Source organism: Bos grunniens, chromosome 15, assembly GCF_055505025.1.
Source record: "Bos grunniens cultivar Pamir isolate PY7600 chromosome 15, Bosgru_T2T1.0, whole genome shotgun sequence".
NCBI classification, from domain to species: domain Eukaryota; kingdom Metazoa; phylum Chordata; class Mammalia; order Artiodactyla; family Bovidae; genus Bos; species Bos grunniens.
In genome coordinates this window covers 26,419,519-26,443,688 of record NC_141179.1, presented here as the reverse complement: position 1 = coordinate 26,443,688, position 24,170 = coordinate 26,419,519, and the positions used below count along the sequence as shown (strand labels likewise).

At 38.8% G+C, this 24,170-nt stretch overlaps 1 protein-coding gene across 12 annotated transcripts in view; it reads left to right on the top strand.

Moving 5' to 3' along the window:
• Positions 1-24,170, top strand: part of CADM1 (cell adhesion molecule 1) — a 353,033-nt gene that overhangs the window by 138,584 nt on the left and 190,279 nt on the right. Inside the window, exon 1 of one of the 12 annotated variants that reach the window (XM_086339342.1) lies at positions 1-24,170. This exon is cut by the window's left edge and continues 30,961 nt beyond it; it is cut by the window's right edge and continues 40,855 nt beyond it. The exons of the other annotated variants lie outside the window; for them this stretch is intronic. The gene's annotated coding sequence lies outside the window, so the exon portion shown is untranslated. 12 annotated transcript variants of the gene reach the window in all.

Here is a 24,170-nt window from a genome sequence, read left to right as displayed (position 1 = left end):
TTGTTCTACTGTCTTTTTGATTACATGATCCTAATGATAAATTTGATGTTATCTTTATCTTCCTTTTTATATAAATAGCATGTCGTTTTCTTTATCACTGATTTTGAGCAATTTTAGAGTGACATGATTGGGTGTAATTTTCATCTTGTTTCTGTGCTTGAAGCTCATTGAACTTATTATGTCTGTGGTTGTCCCACAGCTCAATGATTATTTTTGTTTTGTTTTATTTTGTTCTGATTTCTTCCTTTGTTTTTTCTTTATTTGTCTCTATTTCATTTTGGAAAGTTTCTATTGCTTTATTTTCAAAACTTTTTTTTTCTTCTGAATGTCTAATGAGCTGTTAATTCCAGTGTATTTTTCATTTCACCTCTTGAAGTCTATTTCTAGATGTTTTATTTGAGCTTGTATTTTATTTATTTATTGTGGCTACACTGTGTGCCTTGCAGGATCTTATTTTCCTGACCAGGGATTGAACCTGGGCCCCAGCATTGGAAGTGTAGAGTCCTAACCACTGGACAGCCAGGAAATTCCCTATTTGAGGTTTTTTTTTTTTTTTTTAAATCTTTGTCTCTATTTTGAACTCACCTAGTGCAGTTATATTGTGTCTTTTGATATCTTTGCTAATTCTATTGTTTGTGTCAATCTGTGTCAGTTTTGGTTGCTTTTTTTTTTCTCTACATGGGTTTATTTTCCTGCTTCTTTGCATGCCTGCTAATCTTTGATTAGTTGCTAGACATTGTGATATTCCTGTTTGGTGCTGGATATTTTTGTGTGTACTCTTGAGCTTGGTTTTGGTATGGAGTTATGTTACTTGGAAATAGTTTGATCCTTTTGGTTCTGCTTTTAAGGTTTGTTAGGTGGAACTGGAGCAGTGTTTAGTCTATGACCAATTATTACCACTACTGAGGCAATACCTTTCTAGGGTTTTTATTCTGTCAGATGGGAAAGAGCACTATTCCCAGCTTGCTGTGTGTTGCCCACCATTCCCTCTAACATCTCAGATAGTTTTTTTTCTCCAGCTCCAGGTAGTTAATCACACTTATGCCCTGATTAGTGTTCTGCTGAGTACTTGAGAGGGACCCTCTACAGAGCTCTGGGGTTCCCTCGCTAGGCTGTTCTTTTCTCCTCAGTACTTGGTCCTGCACAGTCTAGCTGCCTTTGTCTCTCTGAACTTCACCTCAGTTTGCCTTCCCTAGGCTGTGTCCAGGAAACTCTTCTAGGAAGTAAGATTGGGACAGCAGTAAAGCTCACATCATTTGATTCCTGTCTCTCAGGAACCAGTGTCCTTTGTTTTCTCGTGTCCAGTGTCTTGAAAACCATTGTTTTTTCACTCACTTTGTTGTTGTTGTTTCAGGTAGGAGGGTCAGCCTGGTTCCTGTGACTCCATATTGGCAGGAAGCAGAAGTCTTAGTTAGTTTTAAATGTAGGTTAAGTAGCCAATACTTAATGCTGACTTCTTTAATAGCGGAGTTGTGATGGTACTGGGTATTTTACCGTGGGATTCTTCTAACTCTTCCTTCAGAGGTGGGTACGTAGGAATCAGGGAGACCAACTTTAAATCCAAATTAAGGGTGCAGCTGCGATAGTCAGCTTGAATTCTGAGACCTTTTCCTTTGGCTGTCTGGTGGGAATAGGCACTACTTCCAGCCTGTTGCTCACCGTTCCCTCTAACATTTCAGGTAGCTTCCCTGTAGCCCCAGATAGTTTGTTACACACGTGTGATAGTCAGCTTGAATTCTGAGACCCTTTCCTTTGGCTGCCTGGTGGGAATAGGCACATGCACAACCAGTGCTGTGGCTAGGTGCTTTCTTGCTGTGTGCTCACATGACCTCTTTATGCACAAAGAGGGAGAGGAAGCCCTTTGGTGTCTCTTCTTATAAAGGCAGGAATTCCACTGTGGGAACTCCACACTGATGACCCCCATCAAACCCTTGTTACCTCCTACAGATCCCATCTCTAAACATCATCATTTGGGGGTTGTGGTTAGGACTTCAGCATATGAATTTTATGGGAATACAAGCATTCAGTTCACAACAGCAGCCGTAAGGGAAGTATGAGTGTGAAAGTTGCTCAGTCATGGTCTGACTCTTTGCGACCCCATGGACTATCGAGTCCGTGGATTTCTCCAGGCCAGAATACTGGAGTGGGTAGCCTTTCCCTTCTCCAGGGGATCTTCCCAACCCAGAGATCGAACCCAGGTCTCCCACATTGCAGGTGGATTCTTTCCCAGCTGATCCACAAGGGAATCCAAGGGAAGTGTAGTGTTGTCCTATGAACCTGAATCTTTCTCTGTGTAACTTGAATATCATTAAGGCCCCCTGAACCACACATCTGCTCTGATCTCTCTTACTGCTCTAGCAGGCTCTGTGGCAAAATAAAGAACACTTACCCATCAAGGGACTAGAGCCTTACCTGTGCTTTTCTGGCAAGAGATTTTTTTGTTCTCATAATTCTCTTTAAAGTGTCAAGAACTCACTTCCACTGGATTAAAGAGAGCAAAATTATCTGCTTGAATCAGGAGCAACTTGTGGGAAGAGATCAGGGCTATGAAGCCTGTTGGGAGATCTGCATTTATAAGAAGATGGCTTCTGCAAGGATAAGTCATATCTTAACATCTTAGTCTTAAGTGACAGATTTGTTGCAAAGAAAATGGAAGTGGATGGAATCAGTGCTGTGTCTTTTTTCCTGTGGCAGCATTTCAGAATAATGTATTGTAGCTCGATTTTTGCTTGTGCTTCTCCCTTCAGTTAATATTAGAGTCAGAAGCCTGATCAGACATGGTGCTGTTTTTTTCTTTCTAATCAATGCTTGTGGACAGGTGAAATCTGTGAGGATATTAATAAAATAAAAAATCATCTGTGAGTGAGGTGGCTGAATTTTATTTCAGTTGTTAATGTTGTGAATGCAAATATACTTGTTTTGTTACAGAGATTCTGGGAAGCCAGTATGCCCTTAGCTTTGTTTGGAATTTTTTGTGGCATCAGAATTTTATATTTTAATTTACTCTTTAGCTTGTTAGCTGTCTTTCCTTTGCAAGTCTGAGAAGTCTGAGAGTTTTCTTTGCAGTTCTAACAATTAATTGAAAAATAAAATGATGACTATGTTTTGTTAGCTAATGCATCTTCTGCCAGCTTCTTCTAGCAAATGGGATTATAAAATCTTGCATGTCCAGTTTATATTTCTTTCTCTGAACAAATGATTAACCATGCCCATAGAATCCTAGATAGTTTAAAAATAACTGTCTCTCCAATGTTTTGAAGGTTTGCCGACGGGTTGCAAAGAAGGTACCATAAGAAATAATTTTGGATTGTGGAATTTGTTTTTCTTTCAGGGGCTGCTCTGCAATGAGACTGGGTTGTTCTGCTCCTTTCAGTGATTCCACATGCCCTTATTAAGAAAAAGAGGCCTCTCTTCTTAGGATTCATCTAAAAAATTATTATTGCAAGATAAAGCAAGAACAAGATCCCTCTCGCTCTGCTGAACAGTGAGGGGAGGAAGCTGTCGGAAGGACTGACACATTTCTTTGCCCTAGAGCTGCACTATCAAGCTGGATAGCCAGTAGCCACCTGTGGCTATTGAAATTTAAAACTAAAGTTCATTTCCTCAGTCGCATTAGCTCCTTGACAAGTGCTTGATAGCTACGTGTGGTTATTGGCCACCATGTTGGACAGTGTAGATAAGAACCTTTCTCTCGTGGCAGAAAGTCCTCTTGGATAGCACTGCACAAGAGGTTATTATACTAATTCATTTATCCCCAAATGTGGTTGTTGTAGTGCTGTTTTCAGTCTTAGAATCACAGTAACCAGAAGAGAGACAGGAAAACAAAACCCAAAAACATGCTACAAGGAAAATTACCATGGGCTATTGATGTGTTCTTGTCACTATATGTGCTGCTAACATTAGGATTCTTCCCCCCAAATATTATTCCTCCAAGAGAGAAGTCATTATATATATTCAAGTTTATTAAAAGTCTCTCATATTGTAGATCAGTCTCTCAATTACTTTGAACATCAAATCAGCCTTCATGAATGCTTGCTGAATATGCAGAGTCAGATTCAAAAAGAGAGATAGAAATTTAGTACAAGCTTAATGATTTAGGTATGACCTCTAGATGACATGTTGGATATTATTGTAAACAAGCCTTTTTCAATCCCTTAAAATTTTTTTATTGAAGAAAACTTGATTTACAATGTTGTGTTTATTTCTGCTGTACAGCACAGTGACTCAGTTATACACATATACATTCTTTTTTACGTTCTTTTCCATTATGGTTTATCACAGGATACTGAATATCATTTGCTGTGCTATACAGTAGGTCCTTGTTGTTTATCCGTTCTGTATGCACTAGTTTGCATTTGCTAGTCAAGCTCCATCTCCATCTTTCCTCCACTCCTCCTCCCCCTTGGCAACCACAAGTCTATTCTCTCTCTCTGTGAGTCTGTTTCATAGTTAAGTTCATTTGTATCACAGTTTAGATTTCACATATAAGTGACATGACATGGTATTTGTCTTTTTGACTTACTTCCTTAGCATGATAAACTATATGTCTATCCATGTTGCTGCAAAATGGCATTATTTCATTCTTTTTATGGCTGAGTAGTATTCCACCGGGCTTCCCTGGTGACTCCGATAGTAAAGAATCTGCCTGCAATGCAGGAGACCCAGGTTCAGTCCCTGGGTCAGAAAGATCGCCTGGAGAAGGGAATGGCTACCCACTCCAGTATTCTTGCCTAGAGAATTCCATAGACAGAGGAGCCTGCCGGGCTGTGCGGTTGCACTGAGTCAGACGTGACCGAGTAACTGACACTTTCACCGTGTGTCACCACGTCCTCTTTATCCACTCATTTGTCAATGGATATATAGGTTGTTTCCATGTCTTGGCTGTTGTGAGCAGTGCTGCTATGAACATAGGAGTATATGTATCTTTTTGAATTATAGTTTTGTCCAGATATATGACCAGGAGTGGGATGATGAGATCATATGGCAACTCTATTAAACAAGTCATTTAAAGAACAGATAAAAGTATTGCAAATGTCTTTGCAGGAAGATCTCAATTGTGTGCCTGAAAGATGTGTGAGCAACTGTGCCACTGTTGAGTGACTTGGTGCTTGTGGCAGCTGTGTCATACGTGCGTTTTACAAGTGCTGTGTCTAAAACACCCTCTAAGGAGAAATGATTTGCTCAGGATGGTGTCCCTAAAAAAAAGTAGCTCTAGGGATGGTAAGACAATTTTGTTCCTGAGGAGTTCTTCATGAAATGTGAAAGGATAAAACAGCAAAGCACTTTCCTAAATATACTCTGCAATATTCCATGTGATTTTGAACATGTACATAAAACTAAAGGAGGAAATATACCTAGACATTTAGCCATCTCAATCTCAGACCTAAAAGGTATGCTATAGTCAAGTTAAAAACAAAATGAAACAAAACTTCATGTTTTGAGGGGATCATCTCATATGAAAAAAAAGGGAAATTTTCTTACCTTTAAGATTCACTTAAATTTGGACCTATTTAATGTCTACTTCTAGAGATCTCACTGAATTTTTTTTCTAAGAAACTCTTTTGTTCACAGAGGAGAATCGTCTCAAATTTATTAAACCAATGAAAATAAAATCAGAAGACAACTGAATAATCCTCTTAAAATGCTGTTAAAATTTATAAAATTGATGCATATATTAATGTGCTAAAAATGCACAAAATGTTAAAAACCTAGAGTAAAACAAAATGCTAACAGAGGTTGACTCTGAGTGGTGAGATTCCTGTGATCTCACTTTGCTCCTTTATTTTTTTGTCTCATTTTCTATGATGAATATGAATTCATCTTATAATAAAAAGAAAACTTAAATTATCACTTAAAAAAGAACATATTAAAGTGAGCTATTGATTTATGAGTCCATACTTTGTACGTTAGTTCAAGTAAGTGGGAAGGAGCTTCTTTGAATAAAGACTGGTTCCAGGTGGGCACTGCACACTTTTCTAAAAGAAAACATACTGTCCAGCCAGTTCCTATTGTTTGTTTTCATCTTTAACAGTACTCAGAATGTCATGCGAAAAGTAATTCTTGACAATTTTTATGTAAATCATTGAGACTTTTGGTTTCCTCAATATATATGAGGGCATGACCCATCCAAGGTCCAAAATATTCTACATTCCCACTGCCATGATGCTAGGATACTAGGGGGAAGGACTGACTGCATGTAGTTTCAAAGTGTTCAGCTCTTTTCAGACCATTTCACATTAATTCTTGGTGAAATAATGTAGAAAGATTACTTCTGAGGTGAAGGTAATTTAGAACTACTACTTTTTTTTTTGGCATGGACTTACACTATGACCTTGAGTAAGTCAAATTATATATTTCTCTTTTCCTCTGTATTATATTCTTCATTTGATTTCTTAAGGAAGCTTTTTTTTCTTTTTTGGTAAAATTATTTGACCTACTTGGAAGAAATGCATGTTCTAAGAAATTTGAACACATCTCTTCTTGGTATGCAATTTCTCTTCTTTTCTTCTCTAGTGCCACTTGTTACATCACACAAACTCAGTAACAAAAAGACTTACTGCTCTGCATGTTGTGAGGAGTAAAAGAAAAAGATTAGAAACTTGCCTCATTTCGAAGGAGACTTTTTTAAGGTATCCCAGGGGATGTGGACTCAAGGTCCTACAAGACTAACTGTCTTTACAGCCTTACAAGAATGCAGTACAGATGACCTGCATGTAAAATATGCTGCCTGTTGCTTTGGACATCACTTGACACTAAAAAGCTATGCATTTTGGATTTTTTGCATGTCAGAATCTTAGCCAGAGGAATTAAAAATAAATATTTAAGTAGGTTCCTGACTTTTCCTATCAAGGAGGCACGGAGACAGGCAATTTGCTTAGCAAGTCTTTTTGTTCGCCTGTTTTTGTGCCGCAGAGAAGTGTGATGTTTGCTTCTGATGATTCCAAATGCGCATGCATTATATGATCAGAGCAGAGTCTAGAGCATGCCAGCGCTATCTGTGGAAGGCTGTATGATAACATGTGACCCTAGTGACAGAAATCACTGGGCGCTGCAAAAAAGGAGCCATTAATCTAGATGAAAATATTACCACACAGGTGTCGATTAATCCTGGCCCTTTCATGGCTGCAGCCCTTATGCAGAAAACCTATTCCATGCTCACACAAGTTGCCAGGTCACTAGATGGCTAAACCATGTTAACTGTGATGGTTGGGGGGGGTGGGGGAGGGGTGGAGGGCAGAGGCACTTGGGTAAAATCCCCCCATATTATCAAGATTGAATTTCTAAATGTTCTGATCCTGAAAATTGCTTCCTGGTTTAATCAAGATTAGCAGAGTGATCATTTTAGCATTTTGAGTTTGATACTTTGAAAATACAAATTTGTGTCCCCCCTCCAATTTTTTTTGCTGCATTAGGGACACCTGAGCTATCTATCATATGAAGTCATTAAGAAGTTACAGTAGAAGTTTTCTTGTCCAGTTTGGTTGATTCCAGTAGTTGACCAATCAAAAAAATTCTAACATATTTTTTAGATTCTGACCAATCTAAAAATTATCAATACATAACTTTCAGCTTTTTAACATTCATAGTTATATTTATGACGCACATAAATATTTTCATTTTGTATTTGCCAGTGTTTGATGTTAAGTCAAGAGTCAGACACAACTCAGCCACTAAACATCTACAGCAACTAAACAAAACACTTTCTTTGCTGGGTGGACTTCCCTATGTCTTTCTTGTGTAAACCACACCCACAGTGCAGTCCCTCTGTTTTCCAATCCATATTTATCTGAATCAAGCACGTTGCTTAAAAATGCTGTGAAATACCTACATGCAGAATCCTTCTAGACTTTATTAAATTTCCCCTGAAACTTTTATCTAACCTCCATGTAGTCAGTGATAATTGTTAAATGACTCATCTGTATGAAATTCTTTCAAATATTCTGCTTAATTTTGGTAGAAACAGCAAATCACTCTCTTTTTACACTCATATTTCATTGATTTATATGGTATCATCTGTTCACATATGATTTAATTAGACTTTGAAATTACATTAACAAAGAGAACTAGAATAAAAAGGTTTGGGAGCAGACCCAGTGAATGCATGGTAACTGTGCAACTCAGCTGGTAGAGAATCCCACACGTATGACTCTGCAGAATACCCTGGCTTCGGTTAGGATGTTCTACAGGGAGATAGGGAGCATTGTTTAATCAATTATTAAGGTTTTCTATAAACACCTACAAAGAGCTACAGCTGAAAACCGATAAAAAAATTTAATTTTTACCCTTGTTTTCCTTTCTGTTTTTCAAATTAAAAGCCAGATATAGTGATGTAGAAATTAAGGAAACCATTATTAAATGAGATACATGTCAACATTGATATTATAAGTTCTGAATTGGTAATTTTACTACTTTGAGCATTTATTATATATAGTATATTAATTACCAGATTTGTGATGCTATTTTAAAAAATTTAAGAGTACAGAGTGATAGCTTGCCAAATGCATAATAGAGTATGAGAGGTGAAATAGCCAATGACTTAAGTAAAGGACTGATTGTGACATTCTGGAAGTGTCATGGATATTTATATACTCTGTCAGAAATATGATGTTGCCAGAGTGGATCTGATCCCTACCAAACAAGTTAAATAAATAACCTCCTCCTCCCCGTCCTCGTTTCCTCCTTCTTCTTCTCCTCTTGCCTTATAACTTACTCTGCTAGAGAAAATGCATGGGGCACTTTTAAAATGGTGGTATTTCTGGTCATAATACATGTGTGCTTCTACCAGGCCAAGTCCAGGTGTTTTCATTAGAAATGGAAGGAAGGAATTGATTTAAACAAATACCTCCTTAAAAAGGAGGAATGAAAGAAAGATATAAGAGAGTGTTGATTGGGAGGGTTTCATGTATAAAAGAGACTTAATGGTGGGTCTAAATGTAAATGTTAGGAACACTTTTGAAAGGAAAACTTGGCCTTAGAGTTTATAGAAGCACGTATTTCAGGAACTGAAATAGGTTTTGAAAATGAGAGACACTCGATGCCAGAATAAGAATGAACATAGCTTAGATTTCACTGAGAGGGATCACACGTGTATTGAAAATTACCAGAAGAAACAGTCCCAAGATCATTTGATTCAGGCCCCAGTGAAAGCCCTGGAATAATCCAAGAATCTTAGCCTTTCCTATTAAAGAGCAAAGTACATTCTTCAGCTTTTCCTAGTTGAACTGATGAACTGATCAGTGGACCTTGAATCTAAGGAAACAAATTTCTGTTTATCTTAAACCTCCCCTATTGTGTTTTTGCATGCATTCATCTTATTCTTTCCATTATTCTTAACTTAGTCATCCAGATTGCTGTTTAAAAAGGGAAATTACCTTAAAATGGACTTGGCAAATAAACAGATCTATCACTGTCTGGGGTTTCTGAATCTTTTTTAACATATTTCTTACAAGAAGAGAAGGAACTGTTTTCTTTAATACTGAAAAGCCATTACCTGGAGCACCCCTCATCAACCTTGGTCCACAAGTTCAGTGATTCGGTAGAATTTAGAGGGTTCTGACATTCAGAGAACAGCGGCCAACTGTCAAAAAGCGGTAGGAGATGGTAATAATGACCGCCATTTAAGGTCACTGGTGCTTGAATGCATGCGGTACTTTGGCACCAGTTATGCCATGTCCCGCTGATTGTGAAACTGGTGCCAGGTGTAGTGTTGCGGCCAAAGGAACTTTGTAGCGACAAGAGGCAAAGGAAGCTGAGCTCTCAGCTTGTACCATTGATCCTTATGGGAAGATTTATCTGGATTGGGCATGTCTGTATGATTTCTCTGTTGGCAGAGACTTGAAGAGATGATTGAATGAGATAAACATTAAATTCAGATCCTTTAGCAGATAATGGCAGCTTTCTCTGTGTTCCTTTCCCCTGGCACATAGTAGGTGCTTGATTATTGAATGAAAGATCAGTGGCACTGCACTTTCTGGATAAGACCCCTTGTGTCGATGTCTAATAAAATGAATTCCTGTATGGGATTTGCAAGAGTGATGATGGAACTATGGATAAGCAATAAGGTGTACTTCTTTTGAGGTTATAAGCATAAAAATACTCAATGACCTCATAGCTTTATTGATGCTTATTTGTGAAGAAGGATTAAATAGTATCTAGCCTCTTTTACTTTGCTTTTAATCATTCATTGTTAAATACAGGCTTAGGCCATCTGTCTCTGACAAGATCTGCCTAGATATGGAAGACTGTATTATAGAGATACTTTAAAAAAAAAAAAAAAAAAAAAGACAAACTCTAATAATCGGTTTATACTGTTATTCTCCAAGCATTTCCCTAGAACAATTTTCAGTAAATTTCCTACCAGCTAAACCACAAATTTATCTGTAATTAAAACTATTTTTGTTGACTAGGTCTCAGTACTCTTGAGGCCTGTGGGAATTGCCTTTTGCTCTTTTTTCTCTTGAAGTTAAGATAGTAAGAAAACCTTGTCAGGTTTAAAAGGTAAAACACAAAACTGTCAGTTTTCTGGTATTGAGGTATATTATTTTGAGAATCAACATTCCAAATGGCTAATCTAGTTAATTCTCAGTGGTACAAGATGGGGGCAAAGGGGGCTGACCATGTTTTGGCATCTGATTTCATTTTATTTTATACCAAGTGCTTCTTAGGCATTTCTGCCTCATCAGTATTCCATAGGGGTAGGCATCATTAACCTCAGTGAAGAGTTTATTACAAGCTATTGTTAGAACTTGTTTTTGAATAATATTACTCCGTCATGTAAATGAGACATACTGCACCAAGCTATACCCATACTGAACCAACAGAGTTTAAGCCTGTTTTGGACGTGGAAGGATCAGGTTTGAGTATGTGATTTGGGACAGTGTTGCTTGCTTGTGTGTGTGTGTGTGTGTGTGTGTGCAGGTGCGTGTGGGCATGGGTGCACATGTGCCCCAAGGCATGCACAATCTGAAGATACGGTATGGATTTTTCTTGGCATAAATTCAGTTCTTAGAATTGCTTTCTTCTCACTCAGATGCAAAATATGGTGAACTATAAGCAGTCATAAATAATGGCTGTATACACGATTCAGGGTCACCTTCAACAAGACACAGGTCACTCAAGACATTCAGAGACTCCAGTGCTGAATCTACTCTGGGACTCTTAAAATGTTTCCAATGAGTCCTGGCTAGTCATAGGTAGAATCTGAGTTATACAGTCTGATTTCCTTTATGAGCTGGAGGTTAACTACATCACTGACTGCTACTTCATTATAATCCTACTGATTTCTCTCTGGTAAGAGAATTACCAGCATACCCAGCTTTGCATGTGTGGAAGACTGTCGTAGCACCTGTTTAATGATATTTCAGAGACAAATAGTAGATATGGAGGGGGATTCAGTGTCTTATGCTATATGAATGGTGTTTTACTTGCTTGGGTGCTGTTTTATTTTTCATTTTTTAGTGAAGTCCCCCCAACCCCACCCCATGCCCCTCAGCCTTTTGTCATTTTAGCAGAATTTGAAATCCAAGAAGCAGAGCATTCCCAATTACATTTGGACACAGTCTTTTAGAGATTCTTAGTCAAAATGTAAATTATAGGTTAAAATATACCTTGAGTACTTTGAAGGCCAAGTCCATTTCTACTTGGTAAATATTAGTGATCGCCAGGAGGACCACAAATGTACCCAGGCAGCTTCATCTTACTGTCAAATGAAAATCTCAAAAAAATAAATTCTTGTTGAATCTTACGAGTAGGCTGCAGGGGCCCAGTAAGACTTTAAAGAAAGAATACCTTTTAGAAGGGGCTCAAGGTCACAGTCATCAGTCTTTCTTTGAAAACCTGTGAAGTGCCTCCCAGACACTTGTTTTCGCTTTCAGCGGTGTTTGGTCTAGGGGCTCTGCTGACAGCTCGACCACACACTTAGAGTTCCCTTTCTGTGCATCAGCACAACCCGAGACTGCCAGGCTGCTCTAGGCCTTTAGGATTCTGTCATGGAATGTAAGGAATTTGCAACAGGAAATGTATCTAGCTTTGAAATATTTTGTCTGCTGCAGTCACTGAACCTGCACGGCTTTTGGGTGTCAGCATTTCATTCTAGGATTTCATCTGGAATGTGTGTGTGTGTGTGTGTGGTTTTCTCTCTCCAGTTACTCATTGGATGGAGTTCATGTGCAGTCCCCGTTACCATTCATAATCACGTAAGCAGTGTTAGCAGGTTTTGGCAAATGCTCCTGAATTTCATCTATGCCTAAGAATGGAAAAGTTTGATCAGCAAGATAATTTAATTTCACCGTATATTTTTGGTTAGGATGCAGCCACAAAGTCAGCAAAAAGCTCGTTGTTTTCAAGTAGCTCATTTGTATTGTAGTTGTGTTTATACAGTTTGGCTGCTTTGTGAGTCTTCAATTTCAAGTACAACATCACTGTCAGCTTTTTCTATGGGCTTTAAGCAAAAAGTCAAAATAACAGGTGTATTATTTTGTTGCCAAAGAAAGGCTTATGTATGCCCTTCTCTGTGTGATTAATCTTCTTAGCCAGCTGACATAGCAGTGCTGGGCATGTAGTAGGTACCCAACGAACAACAATAGATCCAGCCGTTAATGTGATTGTAGTTCAAGCCTCTCAAAATAAGTTTGAGTGAAAGAGACCAAGGAACTGAAAGATCCCGGTACACTTTTTAGTGTATGACTTATTTTCGAGAGTTTCAAACTTAACCCTACTAGAAGAATTGTGTTTGGAACAGTACAAAGCCTGTGTGTGTGTGTGTGTGTGTGTGTGTATTTAAACTAAAGAAATTTGGAGCATTCAACAAAGTTTGAGTCAGGATCATTTTGTCTTGTGTGTATGTGTGCTCAGATGTGTTCAACTCTTTGCAACCCCATCAGACTCCTCTGTCCTTGGAATTTTCCTGGTGAGAATACTGGAGCCATTTCCTTCTCTGGGGGATTTTCTCACCCAGGGATTGAACCCAAATCTCTTCCATCTCTTGCACAGCATGTGGATTCTTTACCACTTCACCACCTGGAGTCCATGGGGTCACTAGGAGTCAGACAAGACTGAGCGACTTCACTTTCACTTTCCACTTTCATGCATTGGAGAAGGAAATGGCAACCACTCCAGTGTTCTTGCCTGGAGAATCCCAGGGACGGGGGAGCCTGGTGGGCTGCCGTCTATGGGGTCGCACAGAGTCGGACACGACTGAAGTGACTTGGCAGCAGCAGCAGTGTGTAAAAGAGCCTTATTCAGTGCTAGGCACAGGAAGCATTCAGTAAATTATTTATTGGCCATCTAGCTCAGGACTGAATACATGGGGGACGTGCAATTTTTTAGAATGACTGCAATGTAGGATCCACAGACTTCCCTGGTGGTCCAGTGGTTAAGACTCCACGCTTCAGCTGTAGGACATAGATTCAATCCCTGGTTGGGAAAGGTCTGCATCCCACCACAGTGGGGGCAGAAAAAAGACAGTCAATGAAAATGTAGGATTCATTGTAATCAAGAAAAGGACCCATATCTCTAAGGAGGCTTGCAGTATGACTATGTCTTACCTTTACTTTGGGCTGATCTTCTATGGAGGTACTTATCATGTACCAACCATTGTACTTAGTTCTTAAAATGTATCGTCTCACCTTGGTATATGACACTAGTTAGAACTATAAGAAATTTCATGTTGAAAGATAATTTTTAATCCAGATTTTATATCCTGACATTACCTAGTTGTCTATTGGAAGCCCATGCCTTTGAGCAGTGTACTTGAGCACTCAGCTAGAAAATAGTCAGTCTTCATAGGAATAACATTTTAGATCCTAGAACACTGATGGAATAGTTTCTCAAAAATCCCCACCATTTTATGATAAACCATACAGATTGTCTCTTATTTTGTAATATTTTTTTAAATGGTAATGCATCTATGTATACAGAGCTATTCTGAGAGTCTGCTTTGATGATTGATTCAAGATTACTCATCTTAGTTTTGCCTACTTGATGTGAGAAACAAAAAACATTTCTCCTTCTGCTCTGACAGTAAAAAGAGTGGTCCGTGTGAAATTCTCAAAGGGGATGTGAAACACTGAATAATGGGGAGAAAGTATTCAGCATGTTGTATTTGGGAGGCAACCCTTTTGAAAAGTGGTTAATTCTAGATTGATTTGTACTCTTCGGGGTTTAAAGGGGTGAATTTAGTGGGAGAGATGAGATTTGAAGCAAAAGGTACAGTTTTGTGTGTGGTGGAGTAGATGAAATGACCCTCTTGTCTAGTGTGTTTTAAAATTACTGATGAAATATGAATGAGAATTTCCCAGGTGGCTCAGTGGGTAAGGAATCCAAGCAGAAGATGTGGGTTTGATCTCTGGGAGGGGAAGATCCCCTGCAGAAGGAAATGCAACCCACTCCAGTATTCTTGCCTAGGAAATCCCATGGACAGAAGAGCCTGGTGGGCTACAGTCCATGGGGTAGCGAAAGAGACACGGCTTAGCGAATAAACAACGTCATGAATGAATCTCAATGTAATTGCTCTGAGTGAAATAAGCCAGGTAAAAAGAGTACGTATTCTATGATTCTTGTTATGTAGAATTCTAGAAAAATGCAAAAGAAACTACAGTGAGAAAAAAAAAATGGATTAATGACTGAGAGGTGATGGGAAGGTGGCGGTCCCAGAAGGAGGGATTCCGAGTGTGTACAAGGACATTCAGGGGCCGGCGCGTCAATTCATTATCTGGATAGTGGTGATGGTTTCACAGCTGTGCTGTGTATGTTACTCCATGTACATTACATATATGGAGTCAACTGTGTGTCAGTTACACCTTAATAAAGTTGCTAGGGAAAATGCATTCTTATGGCTATTACTTATAATCCACTAATTTCTTCAGTATCTTTCTCTTATACCAGACTGTAAACTCCAGGAAGGTAGGCTTTTGCTATTTTGTTTCTGTGTCCTCAGTGTTTCCTGTGAGTGGAACCTACTAAGGACTCATCTCAGTGTGGTGAGTGCCTGAAGGGACATGGCACTCATGTCCCGTGACACACAGCCAGCCCTCATGCACAGATCACTGGCTATGTGCCAGGTACTTCGCTAAGATATTTTATTAAGCTTCTCAACGTACTTTTTGAGATAGACAATCTTTTGGGCCCCATTTAACAGAAAGGATAACAGTGCTCGGAATAGTTAGGTAACATGCTGGATGGACATCACTGGCTTGAGGGTGGAGGGGCAGCTAAGGGCAAGCTGTCTGAGTTAGTCTGTGATAACCTTTGCCCTTGAACTCTGTGGCATTTCTTTATGGCTTATGTGGATTTTTATGAAGCTATGACAGGGAAATTTGCAAGAATGTAAGACTCAGTTCCTGGCACTTCACCTTCCACACAATAGGCACTCAGTAAACATTTAAAAATGAATGAATGAACCTGGTGCTGAAAGGTCTTCTTCCAGGAAAACCCTTTTCCTTTTGTTTATTTTCCCAGTATTAACAGAGCAAAGTTGCCATGTTACATGTCGCTCTGTTTGTACTACGTGAAACCTGAATGAGGTGCGGGGCCAGGCAAGCAGAGGAAAGCCCTTCCAGGTGGGCTTTTGCCCACACCTCCAGTGGGGGGCTCCTGAGCAGGTCCTCTCTCCCTTGTTGTGTTGTGAGTTTGTGCCAGGAGGGGAGAAGAAAGCGTACATTAAATTTCCTTCACAGTTGTGTTATTTGTAAGGGTCTTCTAAAAGCCAGTGGATTTTTGTAAGCTAACATTAGAATTCCAAAAAGGGATTACAAAAATGTTTGCATTGTACTATTATAACATGGTTGGAATACATTCTTTTCCCCTTTTGGTTATAATACCCATCCTGTTTGAATTGTAGAATACAAAGAATGGATACATTGCTGAAAATACATACTTTTTTTTCTTTTTTAGGTAATTATGTTTTTTTTTTTTAAGCCTGTTATAACATCCATTTATCTCCGGTTTGTGTGTATGTGTCTTTAATGGTAGTACATTAAAGTTACAAAAGCTGCCTACATTTTTTGAGTTTGAAAGGAGTAGTTCCTGAACAGTGGTGTCATTTCTTATATACTACTAGGTAGGTGGTCACTTTGGAATTTTATGTGGACTGCTATTTTTTCTTTAAGTGCTACTTAAAAAAAAAAAAAAAAAAAACTATGCTTTATAGCTCCATTTTTTAAAAAAAGTATAATGTACCATTCATTAGATGCATCATTCATTGACATTTTCTTATTTGTCCATCTATTCATTCAGAAATTATTTATCAAGGCCACATTCCTTGCCAGGGTCTGTGTTAAGTATGGCTAATATATGGTACATTCATAAATGCCTTCTGCTTTCATGGAGGGAATTTGTCCTTTCTGCCTGTAGTTTTGCTTTTGGAGATATTAGAAGCATCAGAATTGTTAATCCTTTTATATTGACTTGTCAGCTCTGCCAAAATCACAGGTTATTTAGGTCAAGTTGCTTGGCCTTACTGCCCTCATTTCTTATTTTATAAAATGGGCATAGTAACTGCTTTTCCCATGTGAGTTATATAACGAATAACGTACTTCAGGAAGAGAGTTGTAAAAATTCACAAGGTATAAGAGAATAATTTAGTGATTAACCCAATTTCTGAGTTTGTGCATGTGACTGTATGTGTGTGTGTGTGTGCAAGCATGAGATCTGAAGCTGAATTAAGTCGGTTTAGTTTTTGATTTCTAGGTAGTTTGCCTAGAAATGGTTTCTCTTGAGATGACCTTTGAATTAATTATTTCCTTATCTTTCTGTTCTGGATGGAAAATGCTGAAAGTTTGGGGGTTTGATAATTTCAATTAGTGTCATTTCTCCAAATTATACTTCTCCAAGATGCATAGAAATGTTTTTGTTCAAGTAGAAGGGAAATTAGCACGGACACGATTCCTTTTAACTGACATAGGTGGATACATTAGAGATGTTTAGGGGAATCCTTTCTGCAGTGTATCGGCGGTGAATAAAATGAATGCATAATATGTTATAATTAAGTTAATGATCACTAATTTGTAGAGAGTCCTTCGTTTTAATGATATCGAGAAACACTCTGGAGACTCTGAGGTGTTTATCCTTAATTTCAGTATTTTTGAAAAATTCTAGTTACCATAGTGCTATAGTTTCCAGGGAAATTTTTTATGCACATAAACTTGCTTTTTCTCATGACCTCCCTGTTGCTATTTAGGGTTTAGTTTATCTTAAATTGTAATTATCTGGCCACTTGCAAATCCCTTAAAGGCCGAGATTATGTCACATTAAAGTTTGTGTCTCCAGGACTTTGATCAAGGCCCTTTATACAGTCAGCTTTAGAAACTGTTGGCTCACTTAACTGAAAGGTCCATCAGAAAATGCTCAGAAACCTCAGTAGTATTTCTTGTTCCTCCCCCTTGTCCTGCTTTGAGCAGTTGATTCCCAAGACTTGAGAATCAGGATTGCGTAGGTACTTAAGAGTCCTTGGTTCGAGACTGCAGACAGATCTAAGCTTGCTTATCTCCTATCAGCTGTGAGACCTTGGGTAAGTTACACGTTCTCAGGGCCTTCATTTTTTTAATTTGAAAGCATGAATCATCATGCTTAGTTTGTAGACTTGTGAAGGCTAAGAAAAATAATGATCAGCATAATGGTTGCACATAGTGGGTCCTCAGCAAATGATAGTTTCCTTTTATATAACAGTTAACCCTCTTCAATAATTTAAAAAATCTTTCTTCACACCAGAGTATAATAGCCTCGTAAGTGTTTTCCTTGATGTTTTCAGTCTCTTCTGCTTTCAGGTCAGGTTAGGTGTAGCTGCCAGATTAAATATTTATTAATTATTGACTATATGATATGCACTAGGCTTTTTCTGTCCAGTTCATGATTCTAAATAAACAAAGCTTCACTGCTTTGACCTAGAGACTAAAATTTACTTAGGTTGGTAGTCAGTCTGAACCAAATCTAGTTATCCAGCCTCATCTTCTTTTTGCCTTCACTCTACAATCCTTACAAATTGAACCCTCAGTTCTTTCTAGTTGTTAGGGATTGGGATGAGATATCCAGGGACCCAGGTAGGTTCAGACCCTGTCCTGTCAATCAGCTCATCCACTTACTACCCTCTCTTTCCAGAGCAAGAAGGTACAGGATGGGAATCTTAAGTACTAGTATCCGAGACTGCAGTGCAGAGCTCTGATAGAAGCTAGATAGGATCGGTGGTTTAGGCTTGAACGCAAGGGATGCCTTCAACCCCTCTGTCTGTTCCAAGTCTTAATCTTGGAATCTTACTGCTTTTTGGCAACCACACTAAAGACAAACTGAGACTGAGAAGAGAGAAGGAACAGCTAGAGCTCTGAAGTCAAAGTGAGTACAAATAGGACAGCCAGTCTGCCTCAAGAGATGGAGCCTTTTCTACCTCTGCTTACTACATGAAGCCACGAAGCAAGAGGTTAAAGGGAGTATTCAAAACAGGTGCCGAACCTTTAACACCCAGTGCCTATCCACTTGGAACCTCAGTGCTGTAGACTCTGTGCTCTCATTATAGGTGGAAAAAATCCTGCTTTCTTGGAGATGAGCTGGATGGTATCTAGAAAGGCAGTGGGTAAAAATGGATGGTATGGAAAAAAATGGGATACATGTTTTATTCTCTTGACTCCTGTTATATGACATGAGCTGATAATTGATAATGTTTGTGATATTCCCTTTGCTTAAAATTTACTGTAGCTCACGTGCCCCTTAGAATGTCTTTCCGATTTATTCTTTATTCCTTTTCCTGTCAGCCCAGAGCAGTCTACAAGTTCTTTGTATCCATTATGGCAAATATAACTTCCATCTGTCCTTATCATTTTTCTTATATTTTATTTAGTTCAATAAGTGTCTCTTCATGCCTACTGCCTGAGAACTATTGTGCTCAATTCTGGAGATATACAATGTAGGGTTCCTTGAAAAAATTAAGGTCTACAAACATATAAACAGAATTTTGCAAGATGTTTATTAATTCCCCAAAAGATTCAAGTGAGTGATGAGGCTAGAAAGATCATCCCTGGCTAAGTTACTATGTCCAGGAGGTACCATACTAAGGAGCTTGGATTTTATAAGAGTGAGAACTCACTGAAGGATTTTAACCGGAAGTGTACCCAGGTCAGATCTACATTTTAGGAAATTCATTCTAAGAGTTTTGTGAAAGATGGATTTTAAAGGGGCAATACTAGAGGAAGGAAGCCCAGGACAGAGACCATCACAAAGATCCAAATGAAATGAGGCATTTACTGGATATATACTGTGTCAAATTTTGGACCAAAAAAAAAATGTGTATGTAGTATGTGAGTATAGCTTCTGTACATCTTTGCTTCTGATAAGAAGAGCCAACTCATTGAAAAAGACCCTGACACTGGGAAAGATTGAAGGCAAAAGGTGAAGAGGGCGGCAGAGGATGAGATGTTTGGATGGTATCACCGACCCAATGGACATGAATCTGAGCAAACCCTGGGAGATAATGAAGGAAGCCTGGTATGCTACAGTCCATAGGGTCACAAAGAGTCGGACACGACTTAGTGACTGAACAGCAATAACAATGTGCTTTTGTAATATTTTGTGTTTATCCTTGTCATAGCCTATAGTAGTTGCCCGGTAATATTTTTGAATGAATTAGATGAAAGATTCCTGGAAGATTGTTTGAGAAATACTACTTAGAATGAAAATAATTTCTGTTGACTCCATCACCCCCCACCAACAAACAGATATGCTTGTAGGAAATATAGATAATATGACACAAATTATCAAAGACTCTATGTATGTCAGAATACTTTTATCACTTCTATGGCAAAATGAGTAGTTATTGAACTTTGACTTGTGAACTCAGAGGCAGAAAATTGCTAAGAGATGATTTCACAAAGGGTGACATCTACAGCATCTTATATTTCATTAGCTGAACATTGTCTATGTCATAGAATGAAACTGAAGTGTAAGTAGCAGCATGTGGCTATTTACACTTAGACTTAAGTAAAAATGAAAACTTCAGTTCCCCAGTTGCTCTTGTGACACCCAAAGGCTCAGTAGCTACACATGGCTAGTGGTTTTTGTATTGGACAGTGCAGATGTCGACATTCCCATCATCACAGAAAGTTCTATTGAACCAGTGCTGTTACAAATAGTGTAACACGCTCTGGCGCTAACCGTCTGGCCTTGCAGTCTGGCTGTGCCAGGCACTAGTTGAACGAAACTTAGTTCTGTCTCAACTCAGCCGAAAGATGGGCATACTAATTCCAATTTCACAGGCAGTTGTTGTTGGTCAGTCGCTAAGTCGTGTCCTACTCAATGCGACCCCGTGGACTGCAGCACACCAGGCTTCCCTGTCCTTCAACGTCTATCTCAGTTTGCTCAAAGTCATGTCCATTGAGTCAGTGACGCCATCCTACCATCTCATCCTCTGTTGCCCCCTTTTCCTCCTGCTTTCAATCTTTCCTTCCAATGAATATTCAGAGTTGATTGAGTGGTTTGATCTCCTTGCTGTCGACAGGCAACTGAGTGGGTGAAACTAGTTAATTCGTATAAGATACTTCAAACAGTGCCCAGCACCAAACAAATGCTATGTGTTTCCCGTCACCACCACCACCACCACCACCACCACCACCACCACCACCATCATCATCATTTTCTCTCTTCTTATTAAGAAAAACATGCTCCTTGAATATGGAAGAGAAATGAGTTTACTTTGCTCACTGTCTAGTTTTTTGTTTTTTGCTTTTTTTTCTTTTTCTCTCCTGGAGATGTGCTCTTATCTGGCTTCTGGGGGGAAAAAAAGTAATCCATCTATTTCAGCCAGCACTCTACATAGCCTGTGTCAATTTAGAGGTGCTAGAGGCTGTTTTGGAAGACTATTCCGTATAAATTGTTCGTGCATTCGTTCATTCAACAAGTGTGCAAGGATTGCTTCTTGCACGCAGGGCGCTACATTTGCATGAGCTTGGACGCAGTGGCATCATTCAATGCTGAAAAGCCCTGTGCCGAAGGGATATCTACCCTTTGTACGAAGCTGAGATAGACTTTCCTTTAAGGTCTGTTGTGAGACTCTCGGCTGAGATGCTGCACTGAATTCCCTTCTGTAGACTTATACTATTTGGGAATTTTTGTTATGGTAACTTGGGGCCCTGTAAATTTTTTTTTTTATGAGTTTTTTTTTCCCCCCCTGGATTCTTTAGGCAGAATCCTTTTCACCACTGCACATGTACAATTTGTTACGGGTGTTATTGGGAATTTCCGTTGTTAAACATTCTGTGACTTTGGGGAATATTAATAAGCCTCTTAAAGCACTTGTTCAATTAGATTCACTGACCTGCTGTCCAGAGGCTGAGGCATCATTAACTGAGGCAGCTTTCTACGGTTTAAGTGCTGGTGGGGAAACCGTTGCTTTTCTCCTCACCTTTGTCTTGCCTGTTTTACTGACTGTCTCCCGGGAGCGGTGGAAGAGCAGGGCACCCTATTCTGGAGCTCCAGAGGGGCTTTCATGCCCTGGAGAGGGAGAGCCAGGCAGGTTTTATATTACTGATGTGCCTATTTTTGATTTAAAAAATGTTTGCTAAATCCAGAGGTTTGAGAGATTAATAATTTGTTTTACTTATGTGGAGACTTGTGTCTTTCTGCCTCAGGCATCAGAATCAGAGTACTACATTCTATTTGCATACAATTTAAAGTACTTTCCTTTAGGTCTTAGAGGAGTGAGTTTGGAGACTTAAATTGTTCACTGGCTTCAGTCTTACTGATGCTGGGCCTTCAGATCAACTTGCCTAGAATAGAAAAGCTATTTTTTCTTTAAGGACATTAAATACTGTCCTTCGGGACTCCCAAGTGGCCATGAAATACTTGGGCTTATGTTGGTACCTCATGCTTCAGCCACCTATCTGTTGTGAAATTCTTTTGTTGTCAGATTTGTAGTTTCCTTTTCAGATAATAGAGCATCTGATTTAGAGCATGAAGATACACCTTCCTATGACAGAAAGATATTGAGGATGAGGGAGAAAAGCCAAATACCAGACCTCAGACAAGCTGGCAGGAAATTGCAAACATGGTGGAATTTCCAGTGCTTTCCTTTTTTTGAAGTCATGGATATTTTAAAAAGTACTCGCTTTTACTTTTGTTTGTTTCTTTGCTTGGAACCACGTCTGCCAACCTTTCTAAAATGTCATGATGTAATTATTTTAACAGGCACTGTATGCTCCTTTATTTGGGGGATATTAACCTTTCTAAACAAAAGGAATGTTAATATACACTGGAGACACAACTAATGGGATTTCATTTTTCTTGTTAGGCAAGAAGCTTGATTTTTTTTTTTTTTTAAACTTCTCGTAAAAGAATGCAGCAAGTGAAATAATTGCCTTAAGCTAATCCATGATAGCGATTTTAAACGTGACTTTCCAGATCACTTTTATATGGCTTAGAAAGAATAATGTGATTTTCTTGTTTTTGTTTGCTTTAGCTAAACAGTGTGGAAGGGTGATATAAATTCAATGAATTCAAAACAAAGAAAATGCTAATTGCTAATGTGCTGAGTTCTTTTAAGGCATGAAATATAGTGTTTAATTCATAAGCATTGTTTAATTTTGTATAGATTTAGTTAATTTTTTGAAAGTTAGTATAGGGCAAACTCAGAATAAATTAGCTAGCTAGCCATTTTTGTTATCACTGTGTATCCCTGTTTGATGTTTAAATACATATGGCCTGAATATGTTGTCCTTTTAAATAGAAAGATAGTGGTCATAGGCTCTGAGACAGGAAGGCAGAGTGCTTTTAAGATTTTGCAGGGTCCTTCTCTCTGTGGTTCTTCCGTTCCTCCCTTCCATCTTCCTTCTTCCCTCCCTTTGGTGACTGGGATCCACTGAACCATTTTCATGCACTTCCTGAATCACCTTTTGACCAACAGCATGCGACTGTGATTGGATGGCTAGCACTAAAGATGGTAAGGCAGTGAAACAGATGAAAACAAATTGGTCCACGTGGGTGTCACGCCCATGATGTTGACCTTGTAATTAAGGACTCTGTCACCGAACTGCCCAACCTCACAGTTCTGTGGACATGTACCGTCTGAGTGAGAAATGCATCATTAATCCCTCTGCTGATGGGAGGACCTAGACCAGTGGGATGGGGACGAGAGGGAGGAGAATGTTGTTGGACTGAACTATGATCTTCTCTGCCAAGCCCTGGAACAGCTTTCCCTTTAAGCCACAAAGATGACAAGTTTTTGCTATTTTGGATTAGTGAGAAGGTCTGAAATGGTTTCCCTTTCCTTCCAGGCAAAAATACCAACAGAATCCGCCTTTGGAACCAAAGTGCTAATTTCATTTGGTGACTTTCAGACTTGAAATATGGGCTTGAGCAGGGATTGTGCATTAGTCAGCTGAGGCAGTGGAGGTTATTTTTACAATGCTAATTATTATTTCATGACAGTGATTTACTTTATGTTGTCTGCCATTTATACCCGCAAACTAGCCATTGTTTTGAGAACAGAATTGGTTGGGCTGTCAGGCTCTTTTTCCAAGACAAATCTTACTGTTTTATGGGTGTAGATACTTTCTTGCCATAAAAAGGAGAGCTTTCTTGCATATGAAATGCAATCTGGATAAATATTCAAAACTAATAGGTTTATATTTTAGTCTTGATTTGGAAAGTATATTTTTGTGACACCATAATCGTCCACCTTTGTCTGCATTAAACTTCATCTTTCCTGGGATGTTTTACGAGAATGTAGCTAAATTTTTGTTCCTCACATTGAACTTAGGAAGGAGTGCCACACATAGTTAATAAATAAATACAAAATGAAATTTAATATAACTTCTTGATGCATAGAAGAAAATGAGTGGAAGACAGAGTTGATTGCATGTCTGGAAGCATATCTGCCTGATTTATGCTCTAATTTTAGTACTGAGTTTCCTTTGTAATAGTAAAATGTCACATTAGCATGTCCCTTTTAATAATCTAAGATGCTACCAGTGATAGCGAATCCACGCGCTGAGGCTCGCTGAGAGTTTCTCAAACTTCGTAGCCCTGTGACCCTTCCCGATGTAGTTAAATTGCCCAGACAACCCTCCTGTCATATATTTTTAATTGTAAAGCCCTTGAAATTAATCATGTTTTATTTCTTTTTAAGTAAGCACCTCAAGTGCAGTGGTGAGCCGTTTTGCTCAGGACGCTTATCCACTCTTAAAGAAAATTAA